Source organism: Camelus dromedarius, chromosome 11, assembly GCF_036321535.1.
Source record: "Camelus dromedarius isolate mCamDro1 chromosome 11, mCamDro1.pat, whole genome shotgun sequence".
Lineage (NCBI taxonomy): Eukaryota > Metazoa > Chordata > Mammalia > Artiodactyla > Camelidae > Camelus > Camelus dromedarius.
Genome location: NC_087446.1, coordinates 51,798,492 through 51,822,910, shown reverse-complemented (window position 1 = coordinate 51,822,910; position 24,419 = coordinate 51,798,492). Strand labels below are relative to the sequence as shown.

Below are 24,419 nucleotides of genomic sequence, written 5' to 3'. Positions count from 1 at the left end.
TCATACAATATATCCTTGTAGCCAGTCTCATGCCTGGTAATGTGTACTGCCCACTATCCCACCCCAAGCTGTCCCTCTCTCCCTCCCGACTCGTAACCACTAGTTTGTTCCTGCTATAGCCATTTTTTTAACCATGAAGAAAGCTAACCAACGTGCTCAGGATGGAAAAGCAGACCAAAGAACTAGGGTTTTTGATGTTGTCAAGGTGCTGAATTGAACAACCCTGGGGCTGTGCTCCCTGGGGGCTTCTTGCTACGCTGGTCGATAAATCCATTAGCTCTCGCAGCCATTCTGAGTTGAATTTTCTGTTGCCTGAGCCCTACTTCTTTTATTTTCTTACTCTAATAATGAAATTTGGAATGTGCTAGCAATAAAATCCTTACTTCAGAGGAGATTACTGAGTAATATTGAGGCCGCTCTCCCTTTTACCCTGTGCGAGGTCTCCCAGAGCGGGGACAGTGTGACACTCTCAGAATGCCAAAGGCCCAAAGTGGAGACAGAAGCTCCCATCACAGCCAAGATCAAAGGCACACTTTCCATGTTCTGGTAACCCACTTACTGGAAATGCCCATTGGCTGGAAATGCAATAGCTGGAAGTGCCCACTGGCTTGGAGGATTGATGCACCGACCACATTTAGAAATTAGTCCTTAGGCTCACATTTGGACTGGGGCTGCCTCTGAATTGCCTCTTGCTGAGCCCTGATATCTCCAAGATGCCCAGATAGCACGCCTCCCCTGTGCAGCAGGAGGTTAGCTCGGCAGACTTGGGAGCTCAAACCTTGTACATTCTGAAGGAATGAATGGCCTTCACTGGCTCCAGGGAGGTCACCTCTGAGCTCTTGGAATATCCTTCCCGATAAGAGTGTCTTCGTCACAGAAGAACTTATTTACAAAACAGAAACAGACTCACAGACATAGAATAGAAACTTCAGGTTACCAAAAGGGAAGCGGGGAGGGGGAGAGGTATAAATTGGGAGTTCGGGATTTGCAGATACTAACTACTATATATAAAATAGATAAACAACAAGGTCCTCCTGTAGGGCACAGGGAACTATATTCAGTGCCTGTAATAGCCTATAATGAAAAAGAAAATGAAAAGGAATATATTTGCGTATAACTGAATCGCTACACTGTATACCAGAAACTAACACAACACTGTGAACTGAATATACTTCAATTAAAAAAAGTGTATTGTATAACTGAGACCAGACCTTGAGCCCTGCTGGATAATTTGTGTTAACAAGGAGATTTATGGTGAACAATTGCTTTGTTTACCCGTGGCCCTGGACCACGACGTATCAGCCTGACCTGCGGAGGCCTGAACACTGAGTGGTTCAGGTCAGTCACTCGGGCGCTCCACGCCTGCGTGACTGACCCCAGTAACACGCCTGGACACCGAGGCTCGGGAGGGCCCACTGGTTGGCGATGGTACTTTGTACCTTGTCACACATTATTGCTGGGAGAATTAAGGGCTGCCTGTCCAACAGCACTGGGAAAGGACAACCAGCAGCTGCTGCCTGATTTCCCCCGGACTCTGCCCTTTGGCTTTATGAATTTTAATCCATACCCTTTCACTGTAATAAATCATTACCACATGTGTCCCAGCTTTTCTGAGTTCTGTGAGTCCTTCTAGCGAATCACTGAACCTAAGAGTGATCCTGGGGAATCCCCAAAACTCCTACTACCTCAACACTTAAAGTTTCTTTTAGAGCCTCTGATATTCCATCCAGAGTCACACATAACTCAGCATTATAGTGGGTTGATCGGTCCCCTGGAAAGAGCACTGGGACATGGAGGACCTGGATTCACCTCCTGGCTCCGTGACACGGTGGTGGTGGGGCCTTGGGGAGGGCTCAGGTCTCCAGTCTGTCCTCTTTTGAAGAATGGAGCTATATCTGCTCTACTACCGCAGACTGTGGGGTGGAGCACACCCGGTAACGTATGTGACAACATTTTGAAAATTATATGGATTTTTCATCGTTAAGTGTCATATCTACTTTTAACACCTGACACGAAAGTGGAGTCTTAATAGCTAACACTGAGCGCTGAGTTTGCGCCAGGCCCCTCTCACGTCCGGGCTCATTCAATCTCCACTCTATCATCAGCCTCCTGTTATACGTGTGGGAAACTTCGTGAGGAAATTGAACAACCTTCCCAAGCTCTGCAACTGGTAAAGGCCAAAACCGGAACTCAAAGTGCAGCCTTCTCAGAGCTCAAGTGCTCAACCATCTTACAGGGCAACTCTGTCCTTTCAAGTACCTCTAAGGAATTCAGTCTCTTATATGTAAAACACCTTAGAGATGTGCAGTCTGTCATTTGAAACGGTCCCTAGATCAAGGCCACTTTAGGAAATACACCAGTCTTACCTACGAAGGTTCTGTTAAGTTTTGGGTGAGGATATTTGGCAGGTAAACAACATCTTGGAACAGAGGGGAACACCAGACACCAACACTACAGGAGAAGGGGGATTTGCTGCCTCTGTTCCCTTTTCCTGTTTATCCAGTGTATTTGGGGCAGATTTTCCTTGCTGCATCATACAACTGCCACAATCATGACTAGGGGAAAAAAAATCTGTTATCTGTCAAATATGTGAAGCGTTTTCCACTGTCTTCTGATATAACTGAAATCTCGGTTGTGAAGCACATCTTTAGTATTTCAGTCTTGGTTGTGTTTTCCATGTGGGTCAAGATGGAGACCGTATATCATTTCATTTCATTGACTAAATGAGGAGAGAGGTTTTGGGTCCAGATGTTAATGCACAAAACAGAGTTGAAAGTGACAACATATTCTGTTGTCCCTGACGCTCTGATACACTTTTCTTGGCAGCCCAAGATGCCAGGGGCGTTAGAGACTAGATAATATAGCTCAAGAAACCTTGGGCCTTCAAACTCACATGTTACCCAGAATTAAGTACAGATCTTAAAACTCTGTACTTATTTAAAATGTATTATGGATTTGCTTTGACATTGGTGCTTTGCTGCGTTATATGTTGACAATGTTGTAAGGCATTAAATTTCAATGATTACGATGATGTAGCAGAAACAGAGCAGTGTTCTTTCTCAGAAAACATCAATGCACCATTGACAATCTGGATTATTTAAAAAGTAAGATGCCTTATTAGTATGCAGTAACACATGCGAAGCAGTCTTTTAATCCCGTGAGCTCATTCAGAAAGAAACAATCAGAAAAGAAATGTTTCTTTTCTTTTCAAGCGGAGGTTTCCAAACACCCTGGCAGGATGAGTATTGACCAGCTTTTGTTGTAACAAGGGTAGTAATTTCAATACACGTGCGCACCACCACGCACACACGGGCCCCCACATACACCCCGTTCACACCAAACACACAAGCATACACTACACACCATACACACACCACGCCACACACACACATACATACCATGTACACACACATCACACAAATCCAAGACTTCTTCACATATGCACCACACACATTCCCTCTCACACCAAGAATGCACTCCCCACCTACCCCTGCCACCCCCGCACTTTCCTTACCCCTCACAGTGGGATCTGGCCCCTGGCTACCTCCCAACCTAATTTCCAATCCTCTCTCCCTTGTTTCCTGTACTTCAGCTACCCTTCCCCTCCACCCCCGCCCCTGCCACCACTTCTTAAACACGCCAAACACACTCCTATCTTTGCATCTGCAGTTTCTTCTGCTGAATTTCTCTTTCCCAGACATGCACACAGCTTACTCATCTTTCCTCAGAAAGCCCTCCCCTGACCCCGTACCCAGCGTAGCACACAGATCTCTGCATGGTCTGCCCCTCCCCATCGCTCTCCAGATCGGCCTGAGCTATCTGTGCTCTTAATCCCAACTACAAGATGTGAATCATCCTTAGAAATAATCGAATCCAGTCTAATACTCTCATTTTCCAGACAACAAAATGGAAACCTCAAAAGGACAATTAACTTCTCCAAAGTCACACAAATCATTTATTCATCCGTTCAGCAAATATTCAGTAAGCTCCTATGTGCCTGGCTCTATTCTAGGTACTACCTATCAGAGGAGTACAAAAGGGGCAAGAAAATTTACATTCTATTCAAGGAGATGGGCAATAAACAAATTAATAAAAACATAGTGTAATGTTAGGTAGTGATTCATGCTTTAAAAAAAGCAGGACAGAAAAAGGAGCCAGAGATAAGAAAGAGCCAGGAATAGTTGAAAAACATTATCTCAAAGGCACATGGAGATTGCATCTGTTGGAAATGCTCCAGATGTTAAAACATCTGTTCATTCAAGATGGTAGTCAGGTGGCAGGCTAACTTATGAATACGGAAGGTTTAGCAAGGGGTTCCTTTGCATTTGAAAATGAGGCACAGTTTCTGAATCTAGGCTCAAGGCAAAGAGAGTATAAAAGAACCTTGGATGGAATAATGATGTTCACTGTAGTAATAACTTCAGTTAAGATAATGGTGGAATCTGGAGCAAATCCATGCAAAATATTGTGCAGAATGAACCCTCCTGGAGTTTTGATATTCTTGTTAAAGTCAATTGTGGATAGTGGCTAGAGCTGACTGTAAATCTTGGAACACACAGAATCTTCTGAGAAAATAATCAACAGTCTAAAAGTGGGAGCCAGGTTCCTGAAAGGTGGGAAATCAAAGGAGGTCATGCACCAGGCAAGACCAAAATCAGACCACTCATCTAGGAATATCCCAATATATACTCATTCTGGAAAGATAAAAGTCCACTGGCGCCATCATAGGATGTGGCCAACTCATAGGCTAAGAATGGCAGACAAGATCTGGGGGCGGGGGGTGGTGAGAAGCAACAGTTCCTGAGAAAATAACCTACCAGGAGCTCAGAGACTCTTTATTTCCCCATGCTTTAGGTTTTATATGGAAGGCAGACACCAAACAGAATCATCTGAGTATGTGTGTGCATGCGTGTGTGCGTGTGTAAAGGAGTAGGAGCAGACATTTTCTGGAGAAGTCTCTACGAGTTTAATGATACATTCTGTCCACCACGTCTGGTACAATTAATCCAACTCATCATCTTTTTAAGGAAAGAAGTCTTATGAATGGTAATCTGTTTTTTTACGCTATATGAACCTCCAGAAGAAGGAGGTACTTCTCAGATCACCAGAACTGCTCACTGGTAATTTCAACAAAACAGGCCATTTGCACTTAAATTACCAGGCCCCCTTCAGTGACAAGGTTTGAGCATTTCTGAATAAAGTTTAAAACCTCTACAGTGGCTCAAATCTCTCAGTTTCAGTAAAAACATCTCTGGGTACACTGTAGATCTGGGCACTACATAATCCTTCTAATTTTGAGCATTAAAAAGATTCAAGATTCCTTTTTTGAAAGACAAAAGCTTTCCCTGAATGTTTAGAAATTGAAATAGGAACATTTTAGAAATACTTCTTATATAGAAATCTATCTAATAGCATTATTGTAGCACTTTATATGCATAAACTATTTTACTTCCCATGACAGATAAATCATTTTTGTAAAGGATTGCTTTTGATTTGTTGATGATTTCAATTCTAATTATTTCTATTTTTGAAGATACATATTAAACATGATAACATGAGAAGCTAAAATGTGCACATTTAATCAAAATATGTCATCATTTAAAGGTGAAACAAAATGAAATTAAGGCTATGTTGACACCCACTCCATGAAAAAGATTATATTAGGTTTTGTAATCAGTACCACAATCTTTCACAAGCTGGAGAATAATCAGGAAGCCAATGAGACATTGCAGAACGTAATCCACAGATTCATTACTTTCCAAAAATTAAAGGAATTCAGAATGTTATGTGGATTATAAAATGCTTTACCATCAGTTCTTTTAAACAAAATAACCTATGTGCTAGGTAGAAAGTTATTAGATTCATTTTATACATGAGAAAATGGAGACACAGAGACCCTGAGGGCGTTCCCCAAGGTGACACGCCAAGAAAGTGACATAGACAGGTCCAGAATCCAAGTTTACCAACCCACATCATGACGGCCATTCTTCAGTAAGCCTCTCCTGCTGTACTGTGCCTTATCTTCTAGTATAAGCTGATATCATTTTAACTTAAGGAGTTGTTTAATACCATTTGACAATAATACTGAGATGCTCAAAATGGAACTTAAAATTTGTCAGAAACATCACTTAAAAACAGGAAGATTCAGGATTCTGAAAGATATTGAAGAACGACATGAAAGATGCAGATCTTTGATGTTCTGTTGTGCGTGTTTTATGCAGATTATAAAGGCACGAATATTTGGTTATTTTCCCAACTCTGATGGATCACATTTCCCTTGGGAACATCATGCTGCCTTCTTACTATTTACTTATCCTTTCAAGTAAGAGACAGGTTGGCTTTTGTCATCTCCCGTATCTCATTTTTTAATGGAATCAGGCTGAAATTCTTTTTATAAGAGGACTTAATAATTCCATCTGCTAAGATGAAGGAAGATGATAATTTATTTTTACCATTAAAACTTTTGACAGGTGGACAGGCTAATTTTCTTGATTTACAAAGAGCTCATTCAAATAAATTAAAAGGTGAGCAAACCAATAGAAAAATGGGCAAAAGATATGATCGTGAATCTTATGGTACAAAATCACAAATGGCCAATAAATATACGAAAGATGGTTATAGTAAAAGAAATGAATAGCAAAACAGTGAGGTACCTAGCAACTTAGAATAAACAGACAGTTGGATAGTACTCACTCCTGGTGAAGATATGAGGGAGGAAAAAGACTCTTGTGTCCTACTGGTGGAAGTGTAAATCGGAATGCCCTTCTGGAGGACCATTTGTCATTATCTATAAAAATTTTAATTGCATTTATCTTTCGAAGGCACGATTCCATTGTATGTATCTTACTACATGGATATATTGATGGAAGTTCACCTAGATCTATGGACATCAAACTTCATCAATTACAGCACTACTTGTTATAGCAAAAAACTTTAAACAACCAATTCCTATCACTAGGGAATTGGTGAAATAAAAAAAAAAAACAGGTAAATCCATAGATGCAAATACTGGTGCTTAAAAGACAGTGAAAATCTGTATATGGAATGATTTTCAATATTAGACAATACACTAAAAAAACAAGTAAAGAGGTATGTATAGTAGGAGCCCTATTCTATAGATTAAAAAAGAGGGAAAATAAACAGAAAATGAACACATGTACATGTGTATATGCATATGTGTATACTTTTATGTCATGGGTGAATCACAAGATGCTATGAAACAGCAGTTACCTTGGACGTCAAAGACTGGGTGGGAAGGAGTCAAGTTTAGGAAGGGAGACTTTCATTTTGTAGAGTTTTTGCTCTGTTTGAATTTTCTTTTTTCTAACCAAATATATGTATTATTTTCTGTTTGGTTTAAGTGTTAATAAGAGATACTGTAATAGGGAATCATAATATGTTATTTAACCCTTTGAATTTGTAATCTGCTTATCGGTATCAAATTTTTTATCCTGCTCATCAAATATATATTTATAATAATAACGAAACACTTTCCCATGAGAATATAATATCCAAGACATAAAAACAACTGGGATGAAGAAAGTAATGTTAAATAACTTAATTCTATTTTCTTATTTACCTTTCCCAGGAGCATTTTTAAGAAAACTGGGTAAAATATGTTCAGTGACATTTTGTATTTCATTGTATATCTTAATAACTCTTACTCTTTACAAATGAAAGCTTCACTACTGAAAAAAAAAAAAGCTATCCAAACAAAAATTTTTCTACACCTACAGCTCAATGGCTCTCAATTCACTATTTGCAAATGCAGGAATGTTAACATCAATTAAAATTTTATTTGAAAATCCATTATGTAAAAACGAATACTATGAAACTGCTCTGGTTGCAAAAGGGCATAGGAAGCTTAGGGTCCTACCTACTAAGTTTCTCCTTTGGGCAAAACTCAAGACTTCCTGCCAAGCACAGTTTGAAAAGTTTGAAAACCACTGCTTTAGCCCATTATAAGGAAATTTGTTCCTCATCTGACACAAGCAAGTTCAGTGGATGTGCAATGCTGCTGTGGGACGTGGCTGTAATGGGCAGGCCATGTCTCGTGCCTGCCAGGTACAGCGCCTCCTGCTGGGCTTCTTTGGAATTCCTACCAGACTTACTGAAAAGATAAATATATACCTACCACATACCCAGCCATTTCACTCCCAATTAGTATCCAAGAAAAATAAAAGCATATATCTACACAAAGATTTGTACATGAATGTTTAAAGGAGCTTTGGGTTTTTTTGTAATAGCCCCAAATTGTAAACAACCTAAATGTTCATCAACAGCTGAATGGATAAACACATTGTGGCATATCCATACAGTGGAACAGTATTCAGCAATTAAAAGGAGTAAACTTCCAATACTAAAACAGCATGCATCAATTTCAAAATAATTATTATGTAGAGTGGAAAAAGCCAGACAAAAAGAGAACATAAAATATGGTTCCATTAATATAAGACTCTAGAAAATACAAACTAATCTATGGTGGCATAATAGAGAAATGATTTGCTGGGGATTGGGGTACAGGAGAAGGAGGGGTTAAGAGGCAAGCAAGAACTTTGTGGGGTGATGGATATGTTCATTATATTGATTGTAATGATAGTTTCATGGGTGTGTACAAATATGAAAACATCAATTTACACATTTTAGTTTATTGTATGTCAATTAACCATCAGTAACTGTTCAAAATATATGTATATAAAGATGTTCATTGCATTCTTATTTATAGTAGCCCAAAATGGAAACAACAAATTGTCTAACAGTAGGGGAATAGCTAAATAAAATAATGTATTCATGAAATATAATTATCATGCAGCCACTAAAACACTTTCAGAAGAAACTTAGTAACACGAGAAAAGGGTCATGTTACAAGGCAAATGTTAATTAAAAAAGAAGATTCAAAATTATAGACAAGCATGATCCTGATTATCCTGATTTTGTAAGTTAAAATGTAATTTTAAAAAATGGGAAGAAACTGCTTGTTTAACACCTGTAATTCTCTGGGTCTAGAGCCTCTTACTACTCATATTCGACTTATGTTCTTGTCTTCTCATATTCACCGAGTTTTCACTTAAATATTGAATCTACTAAGCGAGGGGGAAAGGAACTGTTATCAGGTTTTGTTTTTTGATATCCTGGTGGACTTACTATAAAATTTTGGTGAACTGATTTATTGATGATAATGGAAGTATATATATCTTAACCATAGATCAAATAGGCTTTTTAAAGGGCAATGCTTTGCAATCTCTGTTCTCCATAGATAACTGACATCATAAAAATTACGCACCTTTATTTGGCGTCTGCATGGATAAAACCAAACTACTCCTGGGCAGATATATATGGATATACGGGAGGCTCACACACTGTTTAGAAGGGGCCACGCTGGAGCTCAAATAACGCTGTCTTCCCTTATAAAACAACTTTCAGTGTTCAGAAACGTGACAGCATTTGTACCTAACAAAAGTTGTAGGAAATCTTTTTGACCATTAATTGTAAATGAATTTGGATCTTTTTGGTGTGACCGCTATCAAAGGTGTTTTGTGGAAAACTAACAAGCTTCATATTTGGTCTAATAATCTAGGCTGTGATGTAACTGTGTAATTATTCTGGAAACTAAGGTTTCGCAGCCAGCAATGTCAAATTCTTCATTCTAATATAATAACATTTTTTTCCTCTACTCAGCTTCTCATACTATGGTACGCTTCCCATGAAACTCAAGTGTCTCCCACAAATGAGAAAATAGCAAAAATAAATAGGTGTATGGCATTTGTTTTTGATGTAGGGGGGTTATCATCTCCAGGAGGTCAGTGACTAATTCTTTTTCAACTTCTCAAAAATGGACACGACACTGCAGGGCTCTTAATAAATCTGTAATCACTGAACAGGTTTTAGACAAGACCTGCGCTGTACAGCCAAGTTTTTACAAAGGGACAAGATAAACCTGTAAATCATTGAAGCGCCAAGGACCGCACCCACCTCCAAATTCTCATTTTCCAGATCCGAGGGACCTAAATACGGCCTACAAAAGAAGGCTTGAGGAAAACGTTCCTTTTTCTAAAGAAGAATGGCGGATGTTGAGAGCGGAGGTTGGACGGTGAGAGGCACCACCAGTCTAGTTTTCTGTCCTACGTATCTTGACTGAAAGATTAAGCAGCTGCAAGATGTTTAATGACTTTCTATTACTGAGGACATAAGGAGAGCATTTGTTTCTCACACTTAACGAAGTATGGTTTGAGCAATTACAATGTAAGTCACACCCTGACAAAGTGAAATACCGAGTTCTGGAACCAAGTATGTGTGACTGGCTTTCTGCCCATCTTCAGGGAAACATCGTGTTGGCTCCCATTGCTAGTGAAGCACATTTTCTGTGGTGTAAACACTTAAGTCAGTGGCAAATCTGCCATGGGGCTTTAAAAAAAGGAAAGAAGGGCCAGTGTGAATCATTAGATTATACATGCTCCTCCAATAGGATAATCATTAGGCCAAGTGATGAATGCCTAATTAAAATAATAATGATGAGAAACATTTAAAGTGATTACTATATGCAAAATGTACCCATTTTATTATTCCAATGAACATTTTTATAACTTCACTGAAGACTGAACTCTAATCATACCCATTTTACAGATCAAGAAAGGGAAGTTGAGAGCATCTTTCCACAGCTTGTTTTGACAGAGCCAGGACAGATGCCTGAGTTTCCAGTGCTCTTAAGCACTTCTCTACTGCCCCCAATCAGCAGGAACTTTCTAAGGCAGGCAGGCTAGCCAACTTACCTAAAATATTCTCTTTGGATATTTAATTAGATCAAATTGTTGTTGTATTGGAAATTGTTTTAGAACATGTTAAACATGCATTCTCGTTCTTGCAATATTGAGTAAAAATTACAAAGGAAGGTTTCTTTAAAAAAGCACTCAATATTTTGCAGTAATTAAAAAACTCACATTACTATGGCTTCACGTTACTTATAATTTTTATAAGAGCTGCAAGTGATTCGGTTTCTCAAGAGTCAGTGGTTTTGCAGCAGGTTCCATCCTACGGGACAGCAAGTATCCACGAGTAATATAACTTTGTAGCTTCCTGCCTTTTGCCAAACCTCATCTGTAAACCATCCCCCACAATGTACCACTGCAATGATTTTCTTCCCAGTGTATAAAGAAGAATTTTCACTCAATTTTTTCACCAAGATATAATTCATATAACTACAATTTACCCATTTAAATTGTACGTTCAGTGGGTGTAACCCATTCACAGACATGTGACATCATCCCCACAATTTTAGAAGGTTTTCATCATCTCAAAGAAACAAAACTTTGTATCCATTAGTATCAAAAAGAAACGATATGCCCATTTTCTCCAGCCTTAAGCAACTATTAATCTACTTTATGTCTTCATAGCTTTATCTAATATGGACATTTCATATAAATGGAATCATACAATATATGGTTTTTTTGCGGCTGGCTTCTTTCACTGGGCATGTTTTCAAGGTTCATCCATACTGTTGTATGTATCAGTACTTCGTTCCTTTTTGTGGCCCCATGATCCACTGCACGGATGTACCACTTTTTGTTTATCTGTTGTTAGTTGATGGGCATTTGGGTTGTCTCCACCTTTGGGCTATTATGAATAATGCTGCTATAAACATTCATATGCACACTTTTGTTTTCATTTTTCTCGGGTATACACCTGGGAGTAGAATTACTAGCCATGTAGTACTCTGAGTTTAAAAGTCTGAGGAATTGCCAAGTGGCTGCACCATTTTACATCCCCATTAGAAGTGGATGAGGGTTCTGATTTCTCCATATCCTTGCTAACGCTTATTATCTTATCCGACTTATTTCTGCTCTAGCCATTCTCGTGGGTGTGAAGTAGCATGTCATTATGGTTTTGACTTGCATTTCCCTGACACCTGACTAACGATGTCGATCATCATTTCACGTGCTTATTGGCCATGTGTGTACCTTCCTTGGAGAAATGTCTATTCAGATACTTTTCCCATTTTGTAATTGAGTTGTCTTTTTATTACATATATTTATAAGTCCCTTATCAGATATATGATTTGCAAACATTTTCTCCCATTCTGTAGGTTATCTTTTCCCCTCCTTGATGGTGTCCTTTGATGCACAGAAGTTTTTGGCTTTGATGAAGTCCAATTTATCTATTTTTCACTTTGTTGCTTGCATTTTTGGTACTATAGCTAAGAATATATCCATTGCCAAATAGGAGGACATAAACATTTAAACTTTGTTTTCTTCTAAGAGTTTTATAGTTTTAGCTTTTCAGTATAGGCTTTAGATCCATTTTGAATTAATTTTTATATATGGTGAGAGGTAAGGGTCCAACTTCATTCTTTTTCATGTGGCTATCCAGTTGTCCCAGTACCACTGGTTGAAAAGATTATTCTTTCTTCTTGAATGGTTTTAGCGAAACCATTGTCAACCTTGTCAAAAATAAGTTGATGATACACACATTGGTTTATTTCTAGACCCTCAATTCTATTCCATTGATCTATGTATCTATTCTTATGCTAGTGACAGTACCATTGTTTTGTAAAGAATAAGATTTTACAAACATTCATGATTGACACAGTGCAGGACCTCACAAGTCCAATATTTTTAATAAATGATTACCCAGCATTTAGATTGGCAAATAATTTGGCTCAAGTAATCCAACTACCTATTAAAACTTAGCAGTTGTGAACTGTTATAAAGTTGTCTGCTATCTACTATGTTTAGGATGAAATTTATATAACAAAAATAAGTCACATTTTCTTATCTGACTGTGTTCTGGAAAATAAAATCTTAAAATAAAGTATATTTTACAATTTTGGAATTGAAAACACTTAGACACCATTTAGGCCAATCTATTTGTTTTTGTTTTTGCGTTACAGGTTAAAAAACAAACCGTGGCTCTTTTCATAATAAAGATGTCACCTTTCCCATACTGTGAACTAAAAAGCATCTCCTCCATTAAATTTATTTGCAGACTAGAAATAATTCAGGTATTTTGACGGACTGTGTACCTCTCTAAAGGGAACAAACAATTATTGACGTGAAACAGAGCTTATCAACATCTCTTTTGTAGTCAAGACCCATCATACAGAGGTTGCGTCAGGAAATATTTAGATGATGGAATTTTGTATTTGTCTTCTGGATACTTGGCACCATGTAGACCCAAGGAAAAAACCATATTAGTAAAGATTATTTTAAAATAGAAACATACTGAGAGAATCATATCATATTTTGAAACAACATGCCAAAGAAATAAACTAATAAATTGTGGAATGATTGATTCAGAAATAATTTTCTATATATATCTTGTATACTTTAAAATTGTGTTAATCTAATTAATACAGATTTATGGTGTGTTAATTTCAAGGAACATGGCTTTATAGATGTTACACAAATGCTCAGGTGCTCTGTTAAGGACTGAATTTGTCTCCCCAAAATTCCTATGTTGAAGCCCTAACCCCTGAAGTGACCATATTTGGTGATAGGGTCTGCGAGGAGGTGACAAAGATTAAATGAGGTGACCTAATCCAATAAGGCTGGTGTCCTTATGAGAAAAAGAACAGACACCAGAGCTCGCTCTCTCTACCATATGAGGGCACAGCAAATAGTCTGTACCTCCCACTTTCCCATCCCTACATGGCCTCTCCCTCCCACCCCACTGGAAACCACTAGTTTTTTCTTGCTATAGCCATTTTTTAACCATGAGGGGAGCTAACCAGCACGCTCAGGATGGATAAGCAGATGAAAGAACTTGCTCTAATGAGATACAAGAGATGACAAAAGCCAACCCAACACTTACTCGAAAGGATAAGTAAGCAGCAAGAAGGCAGCATGATGTACCCAAGGGAAATCTGACCCATCAGAGTTGGGAAAGGGATCAAATATTCACATCTTTATAATCTGCATAGAACTGCTCTAGCTGGAGGTGCTCAGAGGCAGCAACCTTAAGCCTGTTGAGATAGGACATTTGCTTTTTCTTGAGAAGGTGCTACAGGTCAAGTGACAGCAGGAGGAGCAGGGAGGCAGCCTCTGCTAACCCAGGACTATGCAATTCTGCGCTAGAATCGAGGTGGCTGCTTGTGTCCTATGAGCCCAACACAGATCTGTTCCCAGGGGTAACGTTCTTGTCTCTTACCCAGTGTGTTAAGACGACAAACCAGAATCTGGAGGGAGCTAAATTTCCAGCTTTGATGGGCCAGATTGTAATTAGTTGAAAAGCTTCTGCCTAGATCTCAAACAGGTCTGGTTCTAAGTCAGAAGCTGCACCTGGAGGCACAAGGCCTGAGCTTGAATCTAAGTTCTACCGTTTACTATCTATCCAGTTCCGTCATGTGTCAACTGGGGGAGATTAGCACCCAACTCAAGGTTTGCTATGAAGATAAAATGGTAGAAGACAAGCCTGGAACATAGTGGTGCGTGGCAGGCACTCAGGAAGGTGTGCTGAACCTGGATTTTGAGAGCTGCTCTCTCTACAGCACTGCCCTTCTGTTTACTGTGGCTTTGTGTCTTTTCCTGCCCCCGGCAAATCTTCAGTAAATCACCAAAGTCCCAAACTTAGGTTTTTTTCTCTTGTAATTGGAATCACAGGAGGAAGAGAGAATTATGCAGACATACAAAGGACTCTACCAGTATGTTTCTCTAAATAAAATATAGGACTCTCAAAACCACATTCTTTAAAAAAAAAAATCCATTTAGAGCTATCCTTTGAGCACGTGTATTTCTCTGCATACATGTCCCACAAATTTCTGATGCCAAACAGAAGGCGGTCCCAATCTGGTAAAAGCTGATTGAAGCCTTCTAGTCTTCCTCCTTCTTTTTTGGGGGGGGGGGGGGGATCCAGGTCAAGACAGAACATGAAGCAGGAAGTGTAACCAGCAGGGGATAGTGCAGTAAAAGGGATAAAAGCTGAGCCAACAATCATACCTGGACAAGTCTGGATGCCCTCATTTACAAACTGGGGTTAAAATGCCTAATCATATGAGGGTTGTGCAGATAGAACTAGATAATTTATGGAAGCTGCCTAACATGGTGCCTGGTATGGAGTATGTGTCCGAGTTGGTTACTTTCACTCCTCATCCTGTGACTCCTAAATTCAGAGATCTGCCCGTCGCCTGCATTCCCACAGCCTTTGCTTACACCACACGTCATGTCCTGACTTGCATTATACTAACAGAGGAGACATCCTGTCCCTACTCCTTCAGCACAAGGACTCTGTCTGATTCATCTCAGGCCGTTCCAGAGACCTCACTGGTCCCCAGCATTCATTTATGGAATGAATAAGACATCCCATGTAACTGGGAGCGAACTGTGTGTGATGTCAAAGAAAGCTAGTCCTATTTGACAGTTTCTGGTGATAGACTGTAAAGACAAACCTACCAAGAGTCGGGGAATATTAATTAAGAGAAAGGGAAAGGAGTTTCCACTTGACTTTGCACTCAGCAGGGCAGGATATGCTGGGGGAGATCGACGACTATCTTTTGCCCAAGATGCTCTCTGAAGACGGAGGCTTTTTCTGGAGAAATGAAACTTAAGCCACCCGGTTCAAAGGAGGAGGCACTTGACTATCCTAATACTCCCTGGAGCCCAGGGGAGAATGAGGAGTCTCTTAAAGGGCACAAGAGAAAGGCAAGTATGATGCCTGTCCCGAAAATTTGCAAGTAATGGGACTTTACAAAGTTTTTGTTAAACGATCACAAACTTGGAAGGTATGATCGTAGTGTAATGTAACTTGGAAGTGGACTTCCTTTAGCGAAAACACAAATTGCTATTTGCTACAGTCTAACACATAGATTGTGATTAAAATCACAAATAAGCCTTCAGCCAAAATTACTGTTTTGGGGGGAGGATATAGCTCAAGTGGCAGAGCACATACTTAGTGTGCACAAGGTCCTGGCTTCGATCCCCAGCACCTCCACTAAAAAAAAAATTTAATAAATCAACCTAGGTACCGACCCCCTGAAAATAAAAACAGCAACAACAACAAATGTTCATTCCAAAATTACTGCTTTGTTAACTAGAAACCGGAAAGGATGTAGCGAGTAGAAACGGGTGCTTCTGAATTAACACCATAAAATATGGAGGGATATATTTTCCTCCAAGACACCAAACCTAATGAAATATAGTGAAATTTGCCTTGAGACTCTTACTGAAATGGCACTTACTTAAAAAAAAAAATTCTATAGCCTAGCTTTTAGAATTTAAACAATCAAGACTGTATTTGAAAGGCACTAGGAGATGAGGCTGCTGTTCAATGGCTTGGAGGAATCGGTCCCCTGGAGCAAGTTTGGCAGAAGTGTCCCTTGTTGTACAAACAAACAGGGACTCTATCAAGTAGTTCCAGGTTTATGCTGTGCTTGGTGCGTGTTGGCCACATAGCAAGTGTTAAATAAAATAATAGCGACGTGTGGCATGGGAGCCTGATTCTCTCACTCTTCCTGCTAAACCCACCTACCAGATGGTTACACACACCTGTAATCAAGTGCAGAGCCTTGTGGGCTGGGGGCTGGCATGGCAGCTCTGAGTAGGGCCGGCTGCCTTCTCTCTGCCTCTCGTGGAAGAGCTTCATGAGCTCCACAAACAGCTATGAGGGGCGGTGCTGGGGCTTTTGGGAGCTCACAGAGCCTTGGGTGGGTACAAACAATCCGTGAGTGATGCCAGTTTCCCTCAGCTAAGCACAGAATGCCTTTTATTTTTTAATTGAAGTATAGTCAGTTTACAATGTGTCAATTTCCGGTGTACAGCATAATGCTTCAGTCATACATATACATACATATATCTGTTTTCAGATTCTTTTCCTAATAAGATACCACAAGACATTGAATATAGTTCCCTGTGCTATACAGTAGAAACTTGTTGTTAATCTATTTTACAGTGAGTAGTTAGTATCTGCAAATCTCGAACTCCCAATTGATCCCTTCCCACTCCCTTCCCCCCGGCTAACCATAAGTTTGTTTTCTATGTCTGTGAGTCTGTTTCTGTTTTGTAAATAAGTTCATTTGTATCTTTTTTTTTTTTTTAGCAGAATGACATCTTATCAGCTTCTTAGCACTGAGAGAAGCAGCTTTCTAATAAGATCTGTAAATAAACTGAAACATCTCAGCTAGAACAAGATTGTTTATGAAGCACTTGAAAGTATTAGCTCTTTTTAAGAAAAACTCTACCTTGAAGACACTACGTTGAGTGAAAAAAGTCAGCCATGAAAGGAAAAATACTGGATGATGCTGTTAATATGAGGTCCTCAGAGGAGTCAAATTCATAGGAAGTAGGATGGTGGTTGCCAGGAGCTGAGGAAGGGAGAATGGGAGTTATCGTACAAACTGAAATGGGTACAGCATTTCAGTTTGGCAAGATGAAAAGGGTTTGTGGATGGATGGTGGTGATGGTTGCACAGCAGTGTGAATGTCCTTAATGCTACTAAATTGTACACTTAAAACTGATTAGGATGATAAATCTTATGCTATGTGTATTTTGCCACAATTCAAAAAAAATTTAAATAGACAAATGGGGGGAGGGTATAGCTCAGTGGTAGAGCACATGCTTAGCATGCACAAGGTCCTGGGTTCAATCCCCAGTACCTCCATTTAAACAAACAAACAAACCAACCAACCTAATTACCTCCCCCAACTATATAAATAGACATATAAATAAAAATCAAATGAGCATTTATTTCTTCTGAGGGTCAGTGGAAACGATGGAGGTGTTCCTCCTATTATAAAATGAGAGCAGATGCATTTTGCAGCATTTAAGAGGCAGTTCTCCACAACTCTCTTCACATGGGAGCTGATCCTTCCTAGAGCATGAGCCCCTCCAGGGCAGCATGATGCCATCTTCATCCCTGTGTCCTTGCGGCTCACAATATGAGGATCGCAGTGTCCCCAGGCTTATATTACTAAGATAACCCAAATGTTAAATGGACTCTTCAGTTCTACCAAAAATTAATTAAAAAAAAAATCAGACTGCTTCTAAAGCAACTTGATTCAGTAGGAAGAAAAATGCATTTCCCCCTGCAATTTGAAGTTATGTAAGTCAAACTTCAAAGAACACCAGCACACTCTTTCATGCTGCTTATGTGTTTTGAGAGAAGAGCTCAAATCTTTGGTGCTCTGACCTCCTGTCTGCCTGCATCAGTAGCCTGGGAACTCAAACTTCATTTTGCTCCAACCTCTGCCATGTGGTGATTACCGGCTCAGCAGAGAAAAACCTGATCAATATTTACTTAAAAGAAAATGTAAGCTTGATCTAAAAACGAAGCTTGTATTTTCATGATCAAAGCAGCTTCTCAGGGAGACTTCTACCCTTGCATTGATTATGTTCCCAAGTGATGACACAGAGGGTTCCCGAAACATTTCTGACTTGATGTTCAACGTGAGGCTGCTTCTCTTGCACTTAGGGTCCTTACCAGGCAATGAAGAAGAGTGTTACGGAGTATCTTTGTGTCTTAAGGCTCTGGTCTCCCCAGGAACAATCTAAGTTCCTTGTGCTGCGGAGACACCACATTTTGTTAGTCAAGTTGGGTCAGCTCTTATGCTGGACACATTGTCCTTGTCAAACTGTTACCCAATACTTCCTGGGTGAAATGTGCTTGCAATTCATAATTAATTGATTGGTTGAATGTTTACAGATTGAGTAAAAAGTTGTTTATTCTGGTGGATCTTAATGCAACCACTGGACTTTTCCTCTTCATTGACAACCATGCCTGCAAAACTCACTTTACACACTCTAAATTCAGTCTTTTTGTTTTTAATCTCAAGGTGGGGTCAGAAGAAGTGATTGTTGGCTGTCCTCTGGATTAGTGATTTACATGACAGATCATTCATTTCTCTCTCTTTGCGTATCTACTTTAGAAACTTTTTGTTGTAAAATACACATATACATAAAATTTACCATCTTAACCATTTTTAAGTGTACGGTTGAGAGGCATTAAACACATCCATAATGTTGTGCAACCACCGCCACCACCCACCTATAGAACTCTTTTCATCTTGCAAGACTGAAACTTTGTACCCAGTAAACAATAACTCTTCTCACCCCCAACACCCCAGCCCATGGCAACCACAATTCTACTTTCTGTCCCTATGATTTTAACTATTCTAAGTACTTCATAAAAGTAGAATCATGTGGTATTTTTCTTCTTGTGACTGACATTCCACATTCTGTATGTCCTCAAGGTTCATCCACATTGTGACAAATGTCAGGATTTCCTTCCTTTTTAAGGGTGAGTAATATTCCATTGTATGTCTCTACTATGTTGTGCTTATCCATTCATCTGTCGATGGACACTTGGGTTGCTTCCATGTTTCAGCTATTGTGAATAACACTGTTATGAATACAAATCTACTTTTTAGCTCAACAAAATTCCATAGTATATATTTCACTTAGAGACATGAACACCATGAGAGGACTGGGAAAAGCAAGAGGATTCATGGGTAATTTCAGCCATGAGCAAATATCCTTCAAGCCATCTATTTAAGCCAGTTCTAAACTCCACTGCATTATGTGGAAAAATAAAATAGAATCTCCATTTTACTAGGTTAAAAGTCACTGAGAGGTTTCACTGCCCAAATCTCAATCTGTTTTGGGACCATAGAGCTGTTGGCTAGAAGGGATATGTGAGATCACTGAGTTTAGTGATTCCCATGCTTGATTGTGCATCAAAATCACTGGAGGCTCTTAATAAAAATACTAATGCAGAGATCCCACTCCAAGAGATTCCAATGTAACTGGCCCAAGGGTGGGCATCAGTATTTTTCAAAGTTTTTCAGGTAATTTTAAGATGTAGCCAGAGTTGAGAATCACTGATATAGCTTAACCATTCTCTTCATTCTCACTTAGAAAGAGAAAGAAACATGATTTGCTGAAACTAACACAGAAATTGGGAGAAGGATGAAAACAGGGATTTTTAAATTCCAAATCTAGTGCTCTAAACTTCTTGAAACTTCTTTTTGTAATGCTCTGCCTCCAATTTTGTTCTTGAAAAAGTGCAAAGACATAAAGTACGATCAAGTAGGTAACTTTTATTCAAACTAGAATGATTTAAATTGAGATTAAAGGCAAACCGAAAGTTCATTTTAGTTTTCATTTCAATATCCAAATAATGATGAATCCAAAAGATGAAAGAATTCTACCTATTATCAGAAACCTGCCAAAGGAAGACAAAGCCCGTGTGTGCCTTGAAACACTGTACGTTCCTAAAATTAAGTACGTTAATCAGAGGCACAAAGTTGAAAGAAGAGAAGAAACAGGAATGAAATGCCAGGACTGATTCTGAAGATGATTCCTTTCTGTGGTAAAAGTCAAGCAATGGAAACCTAAGAGGAAGTACAAATGCCCAATAAACATGTGAAAAGAACCTCAGTCTCACCAGGGGTCAGGAAAATGGAAATTAAACTACAGCTTGATTCAGCAGATGAAGAAAAAGTAAAAAACTGATAACACCCAGGCCTGGCAAAGGTGTGGGGAAAAGGGTAATCCAACGCACATTTGAAATTTGTGTTGCTTCCAAACAGTCTCTGAACAATAGGAATGTGCAGAGCACAAAGGATCCTGGGAGCACCTGCTGCATCGCACAGGGAACTATATTCAATTTTCTGAAATAAGCTATAATGGAAAAGGACCTGGAAAAAATGTGTATGGGCATGTGTAACTGAATCGCTTTGCTGTACACCTGAAACTAACATTGCAAATCAACTATATGTCAATAAAAAAAAAAAAAAAGAATCTACCATAAAAGTACTAGAACTGATTTAAAGAAAAAAAAGATGAGGAAATTGAGGGAAAAAAAAAAAAAGATCCTGGGAAAGGCAGTCATTGGGAAAGATCTGTTGTTCATTATCAACACCATTGTTCAGCTTCCACTCTTCACTGTTAACCCGCATCCTCAGGTCCTGGTTTAGTGGGTCCGAATCAGCTCCTGAGAAGCTCAGCAGTGTTTGGGCTACTCTTCCCCCCACTGGCTCTTGCTTCCATCCAGAGCCCACGCCAGCAGTGGCTCTGGGTGTTCTCAACTGGAGAAAGCAACGCTCACCCACCCTTCCACCTTGAATTCCTCCTCGCTGCACAAGCCCACCAGTCCCAGGCTCCTGGAGGGTAACCTTCTCGCCAGCTCAGATGCTGGATGTGTATCTCCCGCCATTTCCTGAGGGCCTTCAGGTATCGGGATAGCACTTCATTCTGCCCCAGTCTCATTTTGCCCTCCGGTAGTCCGATAAGGTAATTATCATTTACATATGGGAAAACTGAGGTGTAGAGAGTTTAAGTATCTCTCAACAGGACACCTAGCTTGGCAGGAAAGGCCCTGTTTTTCTGGTTCGGGAGTGTCACTTACATGTAAAAGAGTTTTGAGGAGTGAAAACATACTTTTCCACCCATTTCCTCTTTCAGGGGACACTGTATCTGAACCAGTCCCTGAAGGACCAGCTCATGCGCGGGATGCTGAGCTCAGGCTGGTGACTCCAGGGCCTAAGCCTGAATCCATGAGCCCCGTCCACTGGAGGAAGAGGCCTCTGCTGCTGTGGCTGCCACCTGCTGGAACCTGGTCTCTCAGCCCGAGCTGATGTTGGGGCCCAGCTACGACCCTCCCTGGTGCTCTAGCTTAGATCCACTGCACCCTCTGCTTCTCCTGGGAAAATGGTCAAAACGTCAACAAGTTTGCCCCAATATATCTTCTTAAATTGGGGCCCTGAGGGCTGTCCCCTGTGTCCCATTGGGTAGAATAGAGAACAGCCTCCTTCCTTCTAGAGTAGAGTCTATGCTGTCCTGTTGCACAGACCTGCCCCGGAAAAGCAAGACAACATTCCGTGGAGATGGGCGAGACTCTGATCACGCCAAGATCCCCAGCCACTTCATACGATGCAGTATGGGAACCCCTCTGACTTACGACAGCTGGCGCAGACACTCACCAGGCTGAACTTTAGGAATCTCTCATGAAGACGAGTCAACAATGAAGACTTGATTGTCAAGACCAATGCCACCCCCTCCTCCCCTGACTTTGAACAAGGAATTAGGGGATTTTGTGTACAGAAAATTTGCTTCAAAGAGATTAAGGAAGAAAATGAGCACTTCAGTGGATTCATTTGAAGATATGCCCAGGCAGCCCAGCCACCTGAAGAAAATTTTACAACATTAAGAGCTTGCTTTATATATTAATGCGGACACATCATTAGCAAGCGGCAGAAATGGACTCAAACTCACTTAAGCTGGAAATAGGAGTTTAAAATCTCCTGTGTCTGAACCACAGGAAAAGCCACAGAAGACTGGACTGAAGCCAGGAACTCCCACTTTGGGATTCTCTTTGCCTCTGATCTCTGCCTCTCTCTGCAGGCTGACTTCACTCTGTCTGAGTTCAAAGGTACTAGCGGAGAGTTTGAGGGTAGAGGAGGATGGGCACGGACAACCGCAGCCCAGGCTCACACCCCTTCCCTCCACGACCAGCACGGGGAAAACCTCCTCAGTGTTTCCACTTAGAAAAATCCTGGAGATGGATTCAAATCGGCCTCTTGTTGATCATGTGACCATCTTTGATAACTGGGATGGGCTTTGATACCAAAACAAAGAGGAAGGAGTGCTGGGCAGAAAATGAAAAATGACCGATACAGTTCCACATAATGAATAAGTGTTTGTAAACTTTACATTTATTTTAATTTCCACCATCAAAATTTTTAAATTGTATGAATAGAATTCCACCGAGAGGATCCCAAATGATAAAATTGCAACCGTTGGAAATTAGGTCTTAACTTATTCATATTTTTTCCTTTATCCCATTTAAAACTATTTTAATTATATGCTATGGTATGATCATTTGATTATTGCTTGGCTGCTCAACTGGAATGTAAACTCCATGGGACCACAAGTATTTTTACTCATCACAATTTCTTCAGCACCGAGCATTCCTGGTATTACAGTTGGCATCCTACACATGCTGTGAATGACTGAGTGAAGAATCAACTCAATCTTTTCCTGGATTCAATGTAAGGCTGTGCCAGATGATTCCAAAGTTAATTAAAGAATCATTAAGTTAAAAAGCATCAGTGGGGGTGGAGTGGGTGGCTATAGCTCAGTGGTAGAGTGTGTGCTTAGCATGCACGAGGTCCTGGGTTCAATCCCCAAAACCACCATTAAAATATATAAATATAGAAATTTAATTACCCCCCCAAATTTTTTTAAATAAATAAAGGTAAAGCTAAATATCTTTAATTTAAAAAAACTGTCGGAAAGAAAGCAGAAATGAGATGAATGCTAGGAATTAGAAGATCCAACTAGCCTCACCATCCGTGGCCCGACAGGAAATCCGTGGACCAGAGACACGGTAGTAACAAAGATTAAGGGTCTGATGAGCCAAATGGCAAAACTTTAAGATGGTCGTAAAATGAAAAGGTTCAAAGTTCTAGCTAATTCTGAAAATTTAAAAGTTTACAGAAAAAGTTGACATTTCCATTATATGAAGAAGAGAACTGAGCTTAAGAAACCTACCACCTATCATTATATTTCTATTTGACCCAATTTTCAGATGGAAATATCATCAACCCAGACATCCAGACAGATCTCCTCATCGGCCTGTGTTTAATAGAACAACACGCTCATGGAAAAACGCGCCTTGGGTACTTCCCTGGGTTGTGTTAAAAAATTACGGCCTTACAAAGAATCTCGATTGCACAGTTGCCCTATGCACACTTTAATATTAAACAACTGTTTGAGTTTCTGTTAATTAAGCTCACAGCTTCCCATGACCAGGACGTCCTGTGCCGGAGCCTGGTCCAGGGCACTGACTCCCCAGCACGGGTTCTTAACATACAGAGAGAAACTGGTCTGGGGAGAAGGCGTCCTGCAGGGGGCGCTGTGGGCACTGAAGTGTGTACACCACGGTGGAGAAATGCCATTTCCCTTTTCATGAGAGGCAGGGCCTGAGATGCAAAAAAGAAGTTTGGAGGAAAAAGAAAAGAAGCATGTTCTGACAGGAGGAATTTTGTTTTTTCTTTACGCTTCTTCTAGAAAAGGTGGAGAATAAGGTATTGAGGCTGACAGGTGCCCTATACAAAACCAGGGGGAGGGGCCCTGTGATATTGTGATTTATAATAAGAAATACATATCATAGGGCTCCTAAAACCCTTGAAAATTTTTGACTGACAAGAGCACTAGGAGCATCTTTATTTCTAATGAGGCAACTCTGGGTGGGCGGGACTCCTGGATGGGGGCTCCTCACTGGAAAGACCAAGCCATGATCAGAAACTTGGAATCTTCAGCCTCGCCCCCCACGTCTCTGGAGAGGGCAGAGGGGCCGGAAGTGGAGCTAATAATTGATCATGCTACATGAGGAAGACTCCAGAATATAAAAGCCTGCTCATGTGAAAACAGTAGGCGGTTTGAGAGGCCAGGTGGGTGAACATGTGGGTATCAGGGGAGAGTGGTGGCCTCAGAGAG

At 40.2% G+C, this 24,419-nt stretch overlaps 1 protein-coding gene across 7 annotated transcripts in view; it reads right to left on the bottom strand.

Annotated features, from left to right (window-relative positions):
• PCED1B (PC-esterase domain containing 1B) overlaps positions 1-24,419 on the bottom strand; it is a 111,175-nt gene that overhangs the window by 63,624 nt on the left and 23,132 nt on the right. The window lies entirely within an intron of this gene.